Here is a 17,064-nt window from a genome sequence, read left to right on the forward strand (position 1 = left end):
ACATGATAGTACATACCTACTAGAGAGCAGTTTTCACTCACCTGGTGTATCAGATGTTTCAAAGTCCTGATGAAAGCATTTTATGAGGGGTTGTCTTTTGGGCAGCCTTGCTGAATGACTTCCTGTGTGTTTGACAGTCCGGCTCAGGGAGGGTAAACGATACTGGTGAGATGTGAATCTAACTCAAATTATAAGCACAAGGTAAACAATAGCAAGAAAGGCAGGTTGTCTTGGAAGTTGCATACTTTGCGGTTCTGGAATTCCCTCAGTGTGTATCAGTGCAGTAACAACATAGTGTCTGTCTGCCTACTTTATTCATATACGATTCCCATGTTGAATTATCTTTTTAATAGGCTAGCATGGGACAGATAGACTCCAAATAACATGTTTATACGTGCAGGTACAGTAGGCTCTGGGGATTTAATTTGCTTCGAAAACTTTCATCCTTTCACTTCCCTATCATCCAAGTTTGGGTGCAGTATGAACGCAAATTGTACTATAAGAAATTTGGCTACAGTCCTTCTGTTAATCGTGCATTCTCTTGTACCCCTGTATATACGGAGCCTTACTACAAGGTCCCAGGGTATAATACACAGCAAAAGCTTGCACAAATGATGAGGAAATGTCTAAAAACCTGTGTCTACAGCCTCCTAACACCATAACCATTTCATTGCACTATAATGGACTTGTTGCATGGTCTTTTAAAGCATTGTGTAATGATGGCATGACCAAATTGCTCAGCCTCCTGGTTTTAAAGAAATAAGTAGATTGATATGGTTAGTCACCAAACTAGAAATTGTGGAGCACTGAGAAAGGAACTGCAATTTTTAGGCCAAAAATTATTAAATTGGATAATTTCTCCAAGTTTTCTTTGTCTATTTTAGAGTAAAGTTGTAAATCTTATTTTGATTTATAGATTCAATGTATAGATTAGTAAATAACTTTATCTGTTTCAAAGTACCTGATTTGCTACTTTTTATAATGTGGATGTAAACAGAAGACTTTTCACACAGTACAAATCAGTGTGTTGCTAGCATAACTTTCTACTTGGCTTAATAGACTTGTGTACACTATATGGACAAAATATTGGGACACACCTCATTGCCACAGGTGTATAAATTCAAGCACTTAGCCATGCAGTCTACATTTACAAACATTTGTGGAAAAAATTGGTTGTTCTGAAGAGCTCAGTGAATTAAAGCATGGCACTCTGATAGGTTGTGAAATTTCATCCCTGCTAGATATTCCACAGTCAACTATAAGTGGTATTATTTAAAAGTGGAAGCATTTAGGAACAGCAGCAATGCCATGAAGCAGAAGGCCACTCAAAGTCGCAGAGCAGGGTCACTGACTGCTGAGGTGCACGGTGATAAAAGTCGCCAACGCTCTGCTGATTCCATAGCTGAAGAATTCCAAAGCTCCACTGGAATTTACATTTCACAAAAAGTGTGGCAGGAGCTTCATGGAATGGGTTTTCATGGCTTAGTTGCTGCATGCAAGCCTCACATCACCAAGTTCAATACCTAGCGTTGGTGGTGTAAAGGGCAATACCAAGCGTTGGTGGTGTAAAGGGCAATACCAAGCGTTGGTGGTGTAAAGGGCAATACCAAGCGTTGGTGGTGTAAAGGGCAATACCAAGCGTTGGTGGTGTAAAGGGCAATACCAAGCGTTGGTGGTGTAAAGGACAATACCTGGCATTTGTGTACAATACCCGGCGTTTGTGGTGTAAAGTACAATACCCGGCGTTTGTGGTGTAAAGGGCAATACCCGGCGTTTGTGGTGTAAAGGGCAATACCCGGCGTTTGTGGTGTAAAGGGCAATACCCGGCGTTTGTGGTGTAAAGGGCAATACCCGGCGTTTGTGGTGTAAAGGGCAATACCCGGCGTTTGTGGTGTAAAGGGCAATACCCGCCGTTTGTGGTGTAAAGGGCAATACCCGGCGTTTGTGGTGTAAAGGGCAATACCCGCCGTTTGTGGTGTAAAGGGCAATACCCGCCGTTTGTGGTGTAAAGGGCAATACCCGCCGTTTGTGGTGTAAAGGGCAATACCCGCCGTTTGTGGTGTAAAGGGCAATACCCGCCGTTTGTGGTGTAAAGGGCAATACCCGCCGTTTGTGGTGTAAAGGGCAATACCCGCCGTTTGTGGTGTAAAGGGCAATACCCGCCGTTTGTGGTGTAAAGGGCAATACCCGCCGTTTGTGGTGTAAAGGGCAATACCCGGCGTTTGTGGTGTAAAGGGCAATACCCGGCGTTGGTGGTGTAAAGGACAATACCCGGCGTTGGTGGTGTAAAGAACAATACCTAGCGTTGGTAAAGGACAATACCTAGCGTTGGTGGTGTAAAGGACAATACCACGCGTTGGTGGTGTGACAAATCACACTTCTCGGTTTTGCAGTCTGGTGGGCAAGTCATGTATGTTACTGGCTGAAAAAGTTTAGGGGAGGCTGGATAATGGTATGGGGTTGTTTTTCAGTGACTGGACTAGGCCCCTTCCAATGAAGGGAGATCTTAATGCTTCAATATATCAAGACATTTTGGACAATTTTATGCTTTAATCTTTGTGGGAACAGTTTGGGGAAGGCCTTTGCTATTCCAGCATCATTGTGCCCCAGTGCACAAAGCAAGGCCCATAATGACATGGTTGGCTGAGTTAACTTAAAGGACCACTCCACACTTCCAAACCCCCCACCAAAAATCCCCACAGTTTAGTAGATATACCCCCAATAAATACATACATGCATATTTTTATGTATGTATTCATTGGGAATATACAGGGTGGCCCATAGGTCCTTACGCATCCAGCACACAGATACACTGGATACATAATGTATATGGGTAGGAAGGAACTAATGGGCCACCTTGTCGTTTAAAATAGCTTACAAAAGCTGCAGTTCTTATAAATGCAGCCTTTTTAAGCCCCTCCCCTTTTTTCACAGAAAAGACTTTCAGTCTCTTCACAAGGAAATAACCTTCTCATTCTCATTGAGAAGCCCCTGACTTGGTCCCCACATGCACGCGCACAATGTTGAGTGCACGTATACCGGACTGTGCACGGCTGTTCGTGCACGCGCGCACCTGGTCGCATGTGCAGGGATGAAGCTGTCTAGCTGATCTGAGGTCTGTGAGGGAGGGAGGGGGAGGCAGGGACACTTAAGTAGAGCGTCCCTGCCACTTCCGTTTGCTCAGGAGAGCTAACGGAAGTAGGAAGGAATCCTCCCTGGCTGTTTGACAGCCATGGGAGAGTTTCCTTGTTAATTTATAAAAGTGCTGATTTCTAATAGAAATCAGCACTTTTATAAACTGGGGTTAAATGAGGATACTCCTCACCCATAAAGCACTTCAGCAAGCTGAAGTGCTTTTGGGGTGTGGAGTGGTCATTTAACTGGCCCACACAGGACCCTGACATCAAACCTATCAAACATCTTTGGGATGAACTGGAATGGAGATTGTGAGCCTTCTCATTCAACACCACTGCCTGAATAGTGGAAGCTGTTATAGCTGCATAGGTGGGGACCAACTACATTTTAATGTCTATGTATTTAGAATGCAATGTCATAAAAGTCCCTGTTGGTGTAATGGTTTGGTGTCCCAATACATTTGTCCATAACGTGTAACTGCAAATGAGTGTTCTTTCTGAGGCTCAATGCGGCATAGAAACAGTTACCTGTTCCACTATCATTTACTGTTTTAGAAATGGTATTCATTTATTTTTTCTCATTTTTTAAAAACTTTTTTTGGGGGACTTTGGCTTATACTGCCAGGTTTATGAAAATCCATGTAAATGCTTTTGAAGTGTTTCCAACAGTGAGCGGCTCAGTGTAGGGACCAACAATTGATCAAATTGTATTGTGCTGATGATAACCACAACAATCTTATCAAGATGCATCTGACATCATTTGTACATGTTTTTGTCCCCTCGTAATGCATGCATGCACACTTGCTTTGAATGTTGAACTGTACAATTTATGTTGAAAAACTGTACATTTTATATGAATGAAAAAACAGACAGAGGGGGAAGTACAACTAATATTTAACTTTAGCTAGCTATGGAATGTGCCTTTCCCTTTAAGTGACAGAAGTCACAAATTACCAGGTTTGAAAAGATTGCAATCTACTTAGCATTTTGAAGAATTTTTGCTTGAACATTGCCTAGAGAAGGGTGTTGTTCCTAAATAAAAAGCTAGTGTAACAGGAGGAATGGATTCTTCAGTATGCTTTTTATACCTGGTACTGTCATATAAACCAAGGGAGCAGATATGAGCCTTATAAAAAGTAAGGAGTGTGGCAACATTACATATCACTAGAAGGGAGATAAATTCTTCTTTCAGCATAGTGAGTGCATTGCATAAATAACCATGAGACATGACCTAACAGAATTTAAAAAGATTGCACACCTTCTAACCTTGGGACTGTGGCAGGACCAGAGCGGACTCCGTTAGGAGTATTTATGAAAACTGTGTCGATCACCGTGGGGAGCAGTCGGTGGAGGCAGTCACCGTGGTGCACACGGGCATTGAGATTGGCAGGCAGTACTGCCATCTAATAAGAATGTTTATACCTGTTGATATGAATTTTTCATTTTAAGTAAAATGTTAGCACAGGCTAACTAGCAAACTGTATGGGTGAGCTGTGCATCCCTCACTTTTTACATGACAGATTAACTTTAAGATATAAAATCATTTACCCTTACGTGCAGGATGCACAGATTTTATCCTGGCTAGTTTCCGTTTATTGAGTGATCGAGCAATACCCTGCTTGCCTTTCACTTTCACAACTGCGAACACAAGCAAAAACGACAATAGCAAGTGAATGAGTCGTAGTCTTTATTATGATCTCATAACAAAGTGGTGTTTTGACCTCCAGGCGCTTACGTCTGCTATTTGTGTTAAAGCAACCCCATCATACTTTTACTGATAAATAAATGCAGTGCGTGGAAGAACTTAGATTTACTGTTCTTTTTGGGTGTTTTATTTATTTTATTTTCTGTGTCTTTATGTTTATGCCGGTGGTAAATGGTTTTATATTTACTTTTTTTGAAAGATGAAAGCTAAACAATTTCTAGTCCTTAGTGTGTTTAGCATCAATGTCATTTGTATTACTTGCAAAACTCTTCAACTTCGGAACATTAAATTTTTTTTATTAAAATAGTATTTCTCATCCTGATCATTTTAAGGATTAATTAAAGTTGTGCAGTTGTAGACAATTGTAGTGTTGTTGGACTACAACTTTCATAGTTTGAAACCCCTGGTCTAATTTATTTAAATATGCTACATTGACTCCTGGACCGTTAAAGACATGTACTAGGCAGAATAACCACTACAGAGCTCTATAGCTGTTAAGGTGAATGGCAGCACTTACATTGAAGAGCCTGCAGGGACAGGCTATAGATACCGGAACCACTGCTTTAAGCTATTATTGTTCTGGTGAGTATAGTATCCCTTTAATGCTATTTCTGCAAATCAAGTTATTTTCCATGACATGAAAGGCCAGTCACACTGGACATGTGAGGCCGTATTGACTGATATAGACAATCATCTTCTGAGTTGGCTCACAGAACTTAGTTAAAATGTAAATGCCCTGGTTGTGACTTTCCAGCAAGCATTTGCTATGTTGAGATATTAATCTACATATTTTGCAAACTGAACGTTAAAAATATAGTTTATCTGTTAAAAAATAACATACCACAATGCATATATTGAAATAACTCTCTTTTCAAGTATGTCCACAGGAATATATTAATTTTACTGGATCTAAAAGCCATAATCAAAATAAACATGTAATGGGGTGAGCTTATATACAGATGAAATACATAAAGTACTTTTGAACTTGCTGATGAAAATCTTTGTATTGTAATTTTCATAAACCGCATGGTTAAAAGAACACACGCAAAGGTGCAAAATGTAATTTTACAGATTTCCGAGAATGACAATCTGGTTGTATTAAATCATGATGTGTATTCTAAAATATGTAATGGAAACTATATATTTGTTATTACTCAAAATAAGATGACATGTTAACCTTGTGTATTCTAGTGTAATGAATATATAAATGTATATGTCTTGCTTTGTGGTGTGACAACCTGTAGCTCTCTTTGGTCAAAAGCACACTTTATTTAATAAGACCGAGCACGAGGTCTAAAACGGTTTCAGACTGCATGTTTAAGATGGCCAACACTTCAGCTTGATTTCAAAATGTGTTAATGCACACAAGTTCTTGATTACCGCCATGTTTTTTGGTCATGTATTCTGTACTTTCGACAAAGAGAGCTTAGATGGCTGACAAAGGCTCGTAAACTTACTTTGCTACCCCTACTTTTACCCTTTGTGTCACTATACCCCACTCCCTCTAGCATGCAAGTTCATTGAGCAGGGCCCTCAATCCCTCTGTTATTGTGCGTCCAACTTGTCTGGTTACAAATAAGTGTCTGTTAGTCTACCCATTGTACAGCGCTACAGAATTTGCTGGCGCTTTATAAATAATAAAGCAAGCAAGCGCTACTGCAGGTTATTTAACCCCTTAAGGACACATGACATGTGTGACATGTCATGATACCCTTTTATTCCAGAAGTTTGGTCCTGAAGGGATTAATGTAGTAGGTGCCTAAAAGATGATGGGACTGGAAAGTGCATGACTTTTCTATGTAAAATGTAGATAGAAATTTTATGTTAAATTGACCACTCTGAATTTTTGTTCTTAAAGGAACACTATAGGCACCTAAATTATTTTAGCTAAATAAAGCAGTTTTAGTGTATAGATCATTCCCCTGCAATTTCACTGCTCAATTCACTGTCATTTAGGAGTTAAATCACTTTGTTTCTGTTTATGCAGCCCTAGCCACACCTCCCTTGGCTATGATTGACAGAGCCTGCATGAAAAAAAAACTGGTTTCACTTTCAAACAGATGTAATTTACCTTAAATAATTGTATCTAAATCTCTAAATTGAACTTTAATCACATACAGGAGGCTCTTGCAGGGTCTAGCAAGCTATTAACATACCAGGGGATAAGAAAATCTTAATTAAACAGAACTTGCAATAAAGAAAGCCTAAATAGGGCTCTCTTTACAGGAAGTGTTTATGGAAGGCTGTGCAAGTCACATGCAGGGAGGTGTGACTAGGGTTCATAAACAAAGGGATTTAACTCCTAAATGGCAGAGGATTGAGCAGTGAGGCTGCAGGGGCATGTTCCATACACCAAAACTGCTTCATTAAGCTAAAGTTGTTCAGGTGACTATAGTGTCCCTTTAATCTTCTCTGTTTGAATTGTTTTGGGAGTGCAAGAGTTGATCATTTTCCATCTTGCAGATGCATCCAGCATACATTTACATTGTCATATGGTTCACAGACAAATTGACTTCTACCAAAATAGCATAAATCAATCACTACCCATTTTCCCACTGGAAAAAAGGTAAAATCTATCAAACTGAAATTAAATAAATAAAAACCCTAAATCTGTGTAGTGTATCTAAATGACCTCAAATAATGTGAGGCATTTGAAAGGTTTTCAAATGTGAATTTGAAGTGAATAGATTTTGCTCCTTTTGAATTAAGCTCCCGTCCAGCAGCCTGTTCTTCAAAGTTAAAGTGGCTCTGTCACCTCATACTTTCCTTTCTCCTATTGTTTCCTCCTTCTCTACCTCTTTCAAAATCCGTTCTTCATTTCTGATCGATTTATTTTTAAAACAAGACAAAGGAGGAGAAACTGCTTTGTCTTATGTATTTATCCTATATTTGTCAGTCGTGACAAAGGGGCTTACGGTAAGTTTCACTCTTTGTTAACTTGACAGAGGGAGTGGAGCTTGCCTTGAGCGCCACCATTTTCAAGTGTAGGAAACCTGTATAAGACAAATTATTCACTACTTTCTTATGTTTTAAAAAGAAATAGATCAGAAATAAAGAAAGGCCTATTATATCACGAGTAAACATTTCGCCCTCAATGCCATCACTCGCTATGACATCGCAGAATGTTATGTTCTATGTTATGTTTTATCTTATTGTTTCACGACATGTCTCACACATAGAGAAGTTTCTCACTCTAACTAGCCTCACTTCCAGGCAGCACACATACACTCCCATTGGACCACAAAACCGATAACACTAGGCTACTTCAACATGATTCGGCTTCTTCTGTTTACGTTTACATGTTTACCGAATCATTACACTGACGCGTACCAGGTTCAAAGTTGACTCAAACGCTATGCTGTACCTTGAATCATTATATAACAAAAAGTGCCAAATTTACTCATGCTACACCAATGTTTTATTCTGTTGTATACAAATGCGCCTTTCAAAGCTGTTGTGTCAATGCAGGCACTGATGTACTTACATGCACGGCAAACAAAATGTAAAAAAAAAAAGAAATAAAGAAAGGAAGGATCAAATTCTGATAGAGGCAACATTAGGAGAAAGGTAAAGTTGAGGTGATAAAACTGCCAACACCTCCCTCCGTAATTATATATGATGCAACCTGGAACTGACCTTCTAGACATCGTAGCGTCAGGTCAAAAAGAGCACCTCCAATTACACAATGATCACATTTACATTGGTTACATTTAGTGCACAGGTTGAGTCATTCTCCATTGTCACATGTGGGTGATTATTTTGGCAGTAACAAAGAAACCAGAATATTACAAGGACACTTCCCAAAAAACAGCCACCACCCAACATGCACATTACAGAGGAAGTCTTTGTACTTACAATGTTCAGAGAGAATTTGCCTGAGTCATTTTATTGTTTCTCATTTAAGCAGGTTTAAGATGTTTGCTAGAAGAATGAGATGAGAACAGTCTACCCGTATTAGTACTATTATTTATAAATTGCCAACATAAAAACATAGAATGTGACGGCAGATAAGAACCATTCGGCCCATCTAGTCTGCTCAATTTTATAAATACTTTCATTAGTTCCTGGCCTTGTCTTATAGCTAGGATAGCCTTATGCCTATCCCACGCATGCTTAAACTCCTTCACTGTGTTAACCTCTACCACTTCAGCTGGAAGGCTAATCCATGCATCCACTAGTCTCTCAGTAAAGTATTACTCCCTGATATTATTTTTAAACCTTTGCCCCTCTAATTTAAGACTATGTCCTCTTGTTGTGGTAGTTTTTCTTCTTTTAAATATAGTCTCCTCCTTTACTGTGTTGATTCCCTTTATGTATTTAAATGTTTCTATCATATCCCCCCTGTCTCGTCTTTCCTCCAAGCTATACATGTTAATATCCTTTAACCTTTCCTGGTAAGTTTTATCCTGCAATCCATGAACCAGTTTAGTAGCCTTTCTCTGAACTCTCTGTACAATGGTATGAGCACTTCCCTCTTTCTACTGCTAATACCTCTCCCTATACAACCAAGCATTCTGCTAGCTCTATTACATTGTCTGCCTACCTTTAAGTCCTCAGAAATAATCACCCCTAAATCCCTTTCCACCGATTTTGAGGTTAGGAATCTATCAAATATTCTATACTCTGACCTTGGGTTTTTACGTCCAAGATGCATTATCTTGCACTTATCCACATTAAATGTTAGTTGCCACAACTCTGACCATTTTTCATGTGTAATCTCTGCCTTAGCCATACCTCCAGTGTTAACCTGGTAAAATCTGTTTAACACTGGATGGAGAGACAGTGCCAGAGGACTCCAGGCACTATAACCATTTCTATGAAAGGAAATTATTATAGTGCCTACAGTGTCCCTTTAAGTGGTCAGAACTTCAACTTCAGGGCATATCATCTTTCCTTGCTGTAGTACCTTGGATAAATACTGTAACTCAATGGGCTGCCTTTGTGCAGATTATTTATGTTTGAAGTATATTTAATAAAGCGGAATTTACAATTATTTGGCCAAAACATATCATGGAGAATAGTTTTTTTTTTCCAGAAAATGTGCCTAATTTCTTTACAATTCCCAGTTTACTGTAAAACCGCATCAGTATAAGAATGAAAAGGTTTAAACTTCTAGCTGTCCCCATTCAGAAAAAGTAAAATGTTGGATTAAGTCAACTTAAAGGAACACTATAGCGTTAGGAATACAAAAGTGTACTCCTAAAGTGATTGTTGTGTCCCCCCCCCCCCCACACACACACACTCTCCCTAACCAAGGGTTAAATAACCATTTTAATACTTACCTCTATCCAGTCAAACTCTGTGAAACTGCAGGAAGCACCTGTAGTGGCTGTCTAGTAGACAGCCACTAGAGGCAGTCTTATCCCTTTAATGTAAGCATTGCAGTTGATCAAATTTTTCAATATTTTACATTGCGCAGGGTTAAGGGGACTGGGACTGTCCAATGAGAGAGTGTGGTCTGGGTGTCTATCGTCTCATTAAACATTTTTGAGCACCCATAGAATATTTTGAAAACCATTTTGCTTAATAGAGAGGAATTTCTCACTACTGTTTAAGCGATATCTTTATGTAGAAAAACAAATCCATAAAATATATTAAGTCAATGTAACTTAATTTAATTCTGTAGATTTTTGGGGGGGGGCTTGGGGGGCGAGTGGTCAGTTTTTCTAGGAGCATCTAATTTGCATTTCTGCATCATATAAAGCAGCTTTACCATATATTCTAAGTCATGTTACTGCTAGGAGCCCAACAAATTATTATTTTATCAATATGTCTATGTATTGTTTTGTGGGGGGTTTTTGGTTTTGTTTTTTTTAAGCCAAAAAAAAAAAAAATTGAGGTTTAGGAAGAGACAGGGAGAAGGTTATCTCCTGCCTGTGCTGTTTCTATAGTCTGCTATAAATATGCACTACCTGCAAGAATAAAAATAACAAGTTGAAAAACTTGTCAGTGTCATGCCAGAGAGGGGTAATTATGCATGTTCGTTTTCAACTTCTTTGCCAGTATTTCCGTTTGCATCGTCATTATATAATGAAAAATGCTTTCCTCCAAATGACAGTTCTGTGCAATGAATATTTATATCACTGCACTTGCATATACAAATGAGAGGAGACGAAGCAGCCAATGTCCTAAATTAAATATAAGTTCCTTCCTCTGGAACGCAGGAAAGGTAACCCCTTGCTAGCTAGCAATCCTGTCTCCCTTAGTCCTCTTCACAGTTTAATGAATACAAATCCCTCAGTGTCTCACTGATCATCAGTATTTCTCTGAAAGAGAGATCTAACACAATCTATCGTAGGTCTTCTCAGGGAAACTTTTCTTTTTCTTCCTTTCTTAGTACAGTGATCTAAGACAGACTCCTGCTTTATAGCGCTACACATTGCACATTCAGCTTCTTCCTGGGGTAAAAATGAGTGTGCTGCAGTCTGTCCCTCCTTACATAGAAGACGCCTGTCAAGTAGTGTACAGTGATATGAAGCAACTTTAGGCAGGTTCCTATTAATTACACTTGGGAAGTTTCTAAGTCAGATGAAGAAACCTTTGGAGAAATATATACCAGTTGGTGACTATTTACCCACTGATTTTATATCCACTCTTCCTTATTCCTTACAGAGCTATATAGACAGTCTGTCATTCATTCCTAATTGGTTCATGTCCCATATTTTGTGTTGATGTATACCTTTGTTCATAAATCTACTGCTTTACTGTATAGATCATAGAACACAAGTGTGGGACGAAACCAGGGTTGATTTACACATGGCGCTAGCGATCGCATAGGTCAAACCTTTTCAGCCTACATTCCGGGTGCATCATGAAATCAGCCTTTAATGATGTTGCGAATAGAGTGTGTATGTTGCAATGTTGATTAGCAATTGAAGGCCTCCATTTGAACAGCTTATCCATAAATATTAAATTGTTTAATATATTTGGATAAAGTTTTAAAATATTTTCAAAATATTAAAATCTTTAAAAAATTATTTAAAAAGTATATTTACATTTTTTTTAAATCATTTTAAGTGTATCCAAAAATATCAATCATTTGAAAAGTTTACCCAAAATCGAGGCTAAAGTCAAATTATGTGAGATATGCCTCTCACTTCACTGCCGAGTCTCTATTCTGTTACACTTGCAGCTTAATACTGTACATTGGCTACTTACATTTTGTAAAGGAGTTATTAGGCGTGTTATTACTTTAGAAATACATTTTCTAGTATTATTGCCTTGAACACAATAGACACGTACACATTTTATACCATATGGATTTCTGTTTGATTTGTCCTCTGTAACATATTGGCAATTTTATGCAGGATCAAAGTGTTTGTATAACTAATTCTTGTGCCTTTGGGAACTAACAAAACCTGCTGAAGATGCAGTTAACACCAATGCTGTAAGAAATCAATGAGAGCTCTTTTAGTGGGGGTTTTTTTTTTTGTTTTTTCCTCTCGTTCCTCTGTTTACTTTGATTACTTTATTTTCAACAGTTACATTCTTTGACAGTATTAATGTATCTATATTGCTAAACATGCTGCATGACATACCGTGTGTGATATTTTAACCTCATACAAACCGTTTACACACCTGACATACAGTCTGTGTAGTTTTTGCCTTGATCCTTGCACAGATCAGTATGTCTTATTGTCTGCCAGTGTTTGGGTCTAAATAGCACTTTTAAATAATAAAAATAATCTTTTAGGCAACATGGATATAGTTGGATATAGACATTTTGGATTTCCAATTATGAAAACCTTGGCTGATGAAATCATCAATAATTCATATTGACCAATCACCGCTGTATGGGAAAAGACCTGCACATTATGCATTCTGGCAATACCAAAAAGGACAGTACTCTATTGAGGCCTTGTTCACTGGACTGTGCTCTTTTCCTTTAGCTTAACAATGTATCTCGATACAAACTCTTAGAGGCTGATAGCATCTTATCATCTAAATAGCTTCATTTGTGGGTTTTATGAAAAAGGGTTAAAATGTTCCTTTACAAAGAGTGTTTGGGAAAGTGCATTTATTTGTCATCATTCTTCCTGTTAGGAACATATTGATCGTAGCTAAACCACAGACATTAGAATTTATCATTTCCACTATTGTAATTGTACCCGTAACAATAATAATGGGTTGAATGCTGCAAACATAAAGCTAAAACGAACAGACTGTAATAACGCAATGATCAGAAATCAGTGACATATTTCTAGTCATTGTTTGGCAATAATGTTTGACTAGCAGATGTTTATATTAGTTAATTATATTTTATTTTATTTTATTGAATGCTCTATTTGAATTAGTTTTTTTTTGTGTGCATTTCACTTAGGTATCTGACACTATAACATTTAAACATTGATATCAAGGGGCAGCTTTTTGGATACCTACAGTGGATGATATGTTTTTGTATTAGCCTGAATTGTTTTATCACTGTTAATCTATACAGTTTACTGTTTATTGTGCAGTATGAACACTTTACTGCAAATATAGTCCTGTTTAGCTAGTTTTTTGTGAGCAAGGTCCTAAATAAAGTCTGTTGCAAATTACCATGCCTCAAGAAATGATGAAAATGTTAGAGAATTAAAAAAAATCTGTCTTTGGATTCAAATTTTCCGCCATTTAAACATTAGCTTTGTAGTATTTATGAAAATAACACTCAATCCCCAGAGTTATGTAGTTAATGCAACAATAAATAGTGAGAGAAAGGAGGAGGGAATGGTAGAGCGAGGTTTTCTCGCCCCTTCTGGGTGGTATATTTATTACTTATGCATGGGTCCTCTACCAGAGGCCTGGGAGTCTGCGAGGTCAGCGCAATATCTTAGCTGTTCCTAGAACTGCACTCTTCTGGACAGCGATCTCCGATGTCCCACCTGAAATTTGTTGAACTCCCAATTGTGAGTCTCAGCCCAGAGTGCTCCATCACAAGTGGGACTACCACTGCCTTCACTTTGCACATCTTTTCTATTCTTTCAGTTCTTGGTATTTGAACACTTTCACATGTTATAGTCGCTGAGTATTGTCACATCCACCTCAACTACACTCTTCTGTTCTTTGTTAACCACCACGATGTCAAGTTGGTTAGCCAATACTTGCTATATTGCATCTTACTTACAACATTACATGTCTTTATTGCATTTTATTGCCCGAGGCACTAAACAAGACAAACAAAACTTGCTGTCAGATATATCAGAAACCATTTGCCGTGGACTTGGTTATGATAAAGGCAGTGGTATAGGTTGTAACGGCAAGTGTGCAGGCCTTAGTGAAAGACAAACTCTACTTGAGACAAGGCCTGGCTTCTCTGGTGAGAAACAGTGCACCAATTAAGGACAAAAACACACATATTTATCTTTGAGTAGACCAGCTTGACGACAGGGACTTTCCTAACAACAGTCTTACCCCAGGTTTCTCATGGTCACCAAGGAAAATCTTACATAGCTTCAGGACCAGCAGAGGGCCCTACCCTTGTTTAGCCGCAGGGTCTGGAGGACCTGGACACCGCACCGATGGGAACGACCTCAAAACACACTTGGGATGTTACCAGAATCACTCCCATCATACTATAAAGGGGAACTAGACTCAGTCACATAAATTACATATACTTTCTTTGTATAAAGCTTAATTCTGGAGTAGTTTCACTACAGTTTTATTTTCCTTTATCTTTTATTCCATGTGTTTGTCTGCTAACATACCACCTGACCATGGTCTCAACAGGAATTCTGTAGGAGTACATTGCTGCCAGCTTAGGCTACGTTTACCTTATAAACATACACGCTTTAGCCTTTTGACATTCTCATTATCATATAGCTGGAGGATGGACAATTAACCAGGACAAAAAATAACCATTAACATATTAAACTAGATGACTATGGGCATTACAGATGTGTAAATTATCAAATTTTAATTACAATGAATTATAGACAAAATGTTTCAAAATGGTTTTAAAATTGTGATTATATACCCCCAAGTATAACCTAGTTTTGTAAGCCTGTCCATTTCTATAATCTTTTTAATCTTCTTTATAATTTAACTTGCACAGGTAAAAAAATAACAGTTGATCCAAGTAACCACTTGGAGCCCAGACACCTTTCTGTGTGATGTATAATAGACACCTTATGGTAAGTCAATGCACATGCAGAGTGAAAGCATCTGTTCTCTATCTCCTGATATTATAATAGAGCATTTAACCATGATGGGTGGTTTTTAACGGTCACCAGCTATCAAGTGCAATCTGGGTTGTAGAGCTCTGTTTTCATGCCTGCTTGAGAATAAAACCAGTTAGTGAGGCAGTCCAGGCAAGACAGGCTGTCGTTTTATTTATATCTGCTAATCAGTCAAAAGCTCATTAGGTGACATTTTTTTTAATATTAATGTCCCATGATTCTCAAGCAGTTTTGCCCAGGACCATAAGGAGTGATTGGCACTTAGCTTTTGGGACAATTAAATAAATCCTGAAAACCAAACCAAGAGCCAAAGTCCTTTTTGTCTAATCCGCTTAGCTGGGTGGGTGATTGGGAGGGAAGGACGGTGTGTTCATAAGGCCAACACAATGACGTCACTCAGTCCAGGGCTGTGTTCTTTCTCCTGCTGAGCCAGTAAATGAAATGCTTGCAAGCCTGTGTGACCAGGAACAACAACCATGTCAATATCCCTCCAACTGCTCTGAAAGTGTAATTAGAACTGATTGAAATTCCGTTTGGGGAAACATAAAAGGTTACTTTGAATTTTATTTTTATCCTCCTAATGACCCTCCCCACCACCACAAGAAAATGGCTATTGTTGTTGGGTTGCAGGGCTGTATTGTAGTGATATTTTCCAAGATAATTAGACAAGGATAACATTCTTAATTGTTTTTAGTAGTTTGTAATTTGTGAGATTGTAAGCCCTGCTCTGTTGAATTGTTTAGTGTTTTTTTTTTTGTTTTTTTTTACCCCCTTGGGGCCATTAGAGTTATTCATCCTTACAAATGGCCTAAGGAGACACTTTTGCATTAAGGGGTGTATTTGGAGGTACAGGCAGCGATTTGGAATAATTATGGGTGAATCATTGTATTGGATGTGATTGATCAAGTGATTTTGAACAAAAATTATGTAGTTTCGTTACAAAAGTAAAGTACATATTTAATTACAAACCAATGCTAAGAGACTCTCCAGTGCCAGGAAAACAATTTGTTTTCCTGGTACTGCAGGTCCTCTCTCCCTCCCACCTCCCATCCCCGGAGGTGAAAACCCCTTCAGTGACTTACCAGAAGCAGCGACATGTCCCACATCGCTGCTTCTTCCTCCGCTCATGCTCCTCCCCTTCATCACGTCAGCCGGCAGAGGAGACCTAATGCGCATGTGCGGCAATGCCGCGCAGGCGCATTAGACCTCTCTATAGGAAAGCATTGAAAATGCTTTCCTATAGGGATTTTAGCGACGCTGGAGGTCCTCACACTGCGGGGAGACTGATCACGTCTGCCGGCAGGGGAGACCTAATGTGCATGCGCGTCAATGCCATGCAGGCGCATTGCAAATGTTTTCCTATGGGGATTTTAGCGAAGCTGGAGGTCCTCACACCGCATGAGGACGTTCAGCGATGCTATAGCACAGAAAACCAGTGCTATAGACCAGGAAGTGCCCTCTAGTGGCTATCTAGTAGACAGCCACTAGAGGAGGAGTTAACCCCGCAAGGTAATTATTGAAGTTTATAAAAACTGCAGTAATTACACATTTGCCGGGTTAAGGGTAGTGGGAGTTGGCACCCAGACCACTCCAATGGGCAGAAGTGGTCTGGGTGCCTGAAGTGTCCATTTAATGTGAGATATATTGCAGTGAGGTAAAGTCTCAAACTTCAAATGTCTTTAGCTTCTAGAGACCGGGAGACATTGGAAATGTGGGTCCCAAGAAGGGAAGTTTGAGTGGATATGCATAAAGTCACTTGTGATAAGTGCTTGAAGAGTTAATGATTAAAATAAGTTATGTATACAGTTTAAATTCATGTGTAAATACTTTGTGTTGGTGTATCTTGTGATGCATAAAATGTGAGTTCTCTTAGAGCACAGACAGCGCCAATGTTTTCTGAAGCACTTTGAGGGCATATAAAGACAGTGGGCTGAGCTTGAGCTTACATTCTAGATTGGAGGTCAACTAGTACACAAAGGGTTAATTCTAATTATTGAGGTTTCGTTTTTAACACCTGTAAGGAATAAATATCTTTTGATATTGTATTGTGTATTGTAATATTTAAATTTAT

The 17,064-nt window shown here is 38.8% G+C and overlaps 1 protein-coding gene across 9 annotated transcripts in view; it reads left to right on the forward strand.

The window, feature by feature from the left end:
* The window catches only part of RASAL2 (RAS protein activator like 2), a 287,911-nt gene that overhangs the window by 187,740 nt on the left and 83,107 nt on the right, over positions 1 to 17,064 (forward strand). The gene's annotated exons all lie outside the window — the stretch shown is intronic.

This window comes from Pelobates fuscus, chromosome 7 (assembly GCF_036172605.1).
Source record: "Pelobates fuscus isolate aPelFus1 chromosome 7, aPelFus1.pri, whole genome shotgun sequence".
NCBI lineage: Eukaryota > Metazoa > Chordata > Amphibia > Anura > Pelobatidae > Pelobates > Pelobates fuscus.